Genomic DNA, 3,726 nt, shown 5'->3' with positions numbered 1-3,726 from the left:
TTCATGAATTATTTTTATTGTGTTTCATCATCAAACCGTATTACTTTAAACCATACCTCTCGCTGTTTTTGCTGAATATGTCAGTTTCATTGATGACACCACAATATCTATGTATCTTTCATCAAAGAAACAATGCATAAGCTGACTCTACATCCATAAAAAATATATAGCTAAATAAACATTATGCATTCTGCAGGTGATAGTTCAGCCTAAATTAGAATTACTTTGCTGACATGAGAATTTCAGGTCTGAATGACGATAATTTACTTGTTTTTCTCCCGAATTTTGCTGACACCCATCTATACCGAGATAGCCAGCTGAAGATCCCCCTTTCTGTTACTCAATCTAGTTCATAAACCCTGGGCAGAATATGCTGATTTTGCCCATGTATCCGTATTGAGAATCATCAGATTAACCTCTCCATCTATGAAAGTCCCAGCCAGAATGCAGCTGCTGCCTCCTAATGAGGAGCAGAGGGGCCTCAGGCTGGACCACATTATAGTGGAGTTAAAGATGTCCATTCTCTACTTTCTGTTCTTACAGTAACTGTGTGTTGGAAATGCATCCAATAAATTCCATCTCAGTACATATTTCAGTATATCCACCCTGAAAGTGTCTATCTCACCATTTCTATCTCACCTCAAGATCAAAGCATATTCTTCCAGTTTTTTAAAGTGTCCACTAGATGGCACAGCTGCATTACTGTGTGTTGGAAATGCATCACATAAATTCTATCTCAGTACATATTTCAGTCGATCCACCCCGAAAGTGTCTATCTCACCATTTCTATCTCATCTCAAATTCAAAGCATATTCTTCCAGTTTTTTAAAGTGTCCACTAGATGGCGCAGCTGCATTACTGTAAATAGATGCTATTATGAGGATGCCGGTTGTGTAGTATTGGAGAGGTGCAGTGGATCTGCCAGATGTTTACTGTTTAGGGACTGCCTGTTGAGCTGACCTAAGCGTTTTCTTGGCAGCAATTGTGCAGAATGGCCTTTATAATGTCCCTCTTGAAAAGCACTATTACATGTAATGACCTCACTCTAATGATATGACTTAAGTCAGGGGTTTTCAAAGTCTGAGACTTTTGGCCTACACTGCTGCAAATCTTGGAAGAAAGCACCCTGCCACCCTCGCTCAATTCCTAGACGCCTATGGGATCATGATTAAGTTATTTGATCCCATAGACTCGCAACAATTGAGCCAAGATAGCCTGATTTGCTGTTTGACAAGACTTCAGACTACACCCAACACATAAAAATGTCTGTCTAAAGGCATTTATTAGTATCTGACTCTGGGGATTTGAGAAAAACAATAACACTTCCCAAAACTACGGTGTCTCTTTAACCAAATCACACATTTAGGCTTTTCTATGCTATTCTATAACTAATGTATTAACTAATTAATAACTTTTTTTTCACAGTTTGAAACAGTTTCTCCAAACAGTTTCATGGGAGACCCAGTGGGGGGCTCTAAGCCACATCCCACTTTGAAAACCTCTGACTTAACTTGTAAACATGTGTTTTTGGAAGTTGTTATTAACTGCCTGGCAAGCAATTACTTTTACCCCATGTCATAAGGTAATAAAGGGAGGGAGACACAGTGTTTGTCCTTACAGTGTTTTTTACTGTAAGAGTTAGCCTTCAATATCACATAGCATTATCACATTTCATATTGTATGGTAAAGGCAGGCAACACACACACAGTACAGACTAAAATGCAGCAGTTTGGGACTTTTTCACAGGCCTGTCACTCATTACTGTAACCATGACACCTATTTCTCTCAGATGCCAGAGAATCTAATAAATAAAACTGCCTCCAACAGTTGTGTGAGATACAGTATGTTAAAGCAACCGCACGAGCGTTTACCTCTGACACTTGCACTCCGTTTGAGTGTTTATTCACTGAACCCTAAACTGCGAGTTCAAATCTGTGACCTCTGCTGAGTTCATGGAACATGATAGGTGTTGACATTCATCGACTTCAGCATTGCTGCTCTCAGAAAAGCCTCACACACAGCAGACCAACAGGACATATTTACATGCCCTGGTATGACAGCAGCTTGTCAATCAATTTCTAAACTGTCCAGACAGCTGCTGAAGCGGTCTGTGAGTCTAACACTCCTTGGAAAATCCTAACAGCTGCATGTCATTGCAAGTCCCTATTGTTTTGTACTGGAGTAAACCATGCAGGGAGGTCAAAGTTCAGTACCCTGGTTGCTGTCAGGTACAATGTCAAGCAATAACTGGGCTGCACCATCATCATGTTATTGGTTAGTCTCAGTGACTGCTGCACAGAAAAACAAGGTGGATCTTGTACAAGAATGCAAGAATTTTTTTTTTTTTTTTGCTGATTTGTGACATTTCTGAGTAAATATTTCCTGTATAAGTGTTGAAACTGTTGACCGATCTTAACATTTACAAATGAATGAAAGCTGTAGTTCAAGGACACGAAGCCATTGTTACAGGTTTCATTGCCTTATTGTGGAATTGACTGGTATTTCCTTTTGTTTTTGAACATTTCAGACTTATGCTTGTGATTTTCCAGAAGTTGTGATTAGTCAGTATGCTGAGGGAATAGATTGGGCACAGGAACATGTATGGGGGATAACAAGCAAACACACACGCACACTAAAAGGCATGTGGAAAACATTCTAGAGGTAACAGTTCAACCTGCAATTAAAACACAATAGGTATTGTGCACCATGTTTCTGAGCACTTTATCTGCATACCTCTCCGTTTCCCCTGTCGACCCTGGCTGTACAGGAAACTGTCACAATGGCTAATAAATTGTCCAGGCCGATCAATGAGGGAGCCAGGAGCCAGGAGGCAGGGGGGTGAGCGGATACTGTCAGTGTTTACTCAAGGATGGGGAACATTTTAGTCGTGAAAACAGCCGTGCCTCGGATGCAAGAAGGATGCTCCTATAAATGGGCGTAGTGTTCAATCAAAATATCGTCATGATATCAAAATTAACCAGAAAAAATGGTTCATGTGCATCACACATACATATTTACAGTAGCATACATATTTATCTTCTCCATGTGTGTTCTTTTGTCATCGTACCATGGACATGCCGCAGGACTGTGATAAGGGGAGTCAAACCGCAGTTGTGGATGTGAATTTAGACTTTTTCCTTATCGCCAGAAAACTGCTGCCGTGACATGACATCATACTGAGGAAGAGCTGTCTCCACCCTCTGTACGGATCTTTATTTGGAAAATTACATCATGCGCCTTCTAATCTTTACACCTCAGTGACAGGATAAAAAACATCAGAGTTGGTTATACAAAAAAAAGAGAGAACAGAATACCTCATCAGAAAAACAAACACGTAGACAAATATATTATGAATTTCAAAGTGTTACCATAGAAAAAGTGCACATTTCTGTGTGTATTTGATGGGTGATACTGTACAAGAACAAATGTGTTTATGTTGGAGATGATGATTCATACAGGCATGCACACAGGCACGTTTATTTAAATGGCCCGTGTTGATTAACATGGGTATTTGGTGATTGTAAATGCAAATAAGCCAGTTGCAGTCAAAGAATGAAACGCTACTGGAAATAACAGTGGGGAAAAGTGTTGGTTAAAAAAATAATGACGGCTCTGTTATTTGTTTTCAGCTTGATTTGAAAAATGAGTTTTAGATTTTATGAATTATTTTTGCAGTTTGCGTATGATTACGTTTTTGATAAAGGCTGCACCGCAAATCAATCAAAC

This window comes from Scomber scombrus, chromosome 14, assembly GCF_963691925.1.
Source record: "Scomber scombrus chromosome 14, fScoSco1.1, whole genome shotgun sequence".
Classification (NCBI taxonomy): domain Eukaryota; kingdom Metazoa; phylum Chordata; class Actinopteri; order Scombriformes; family Scombridae; genus Scomber; species Scomber scombrus.
The sequence above is the reverse complement of the archived record's forward strand: the minus strand, read 5'-3'. Positions refer to the sequence as shown.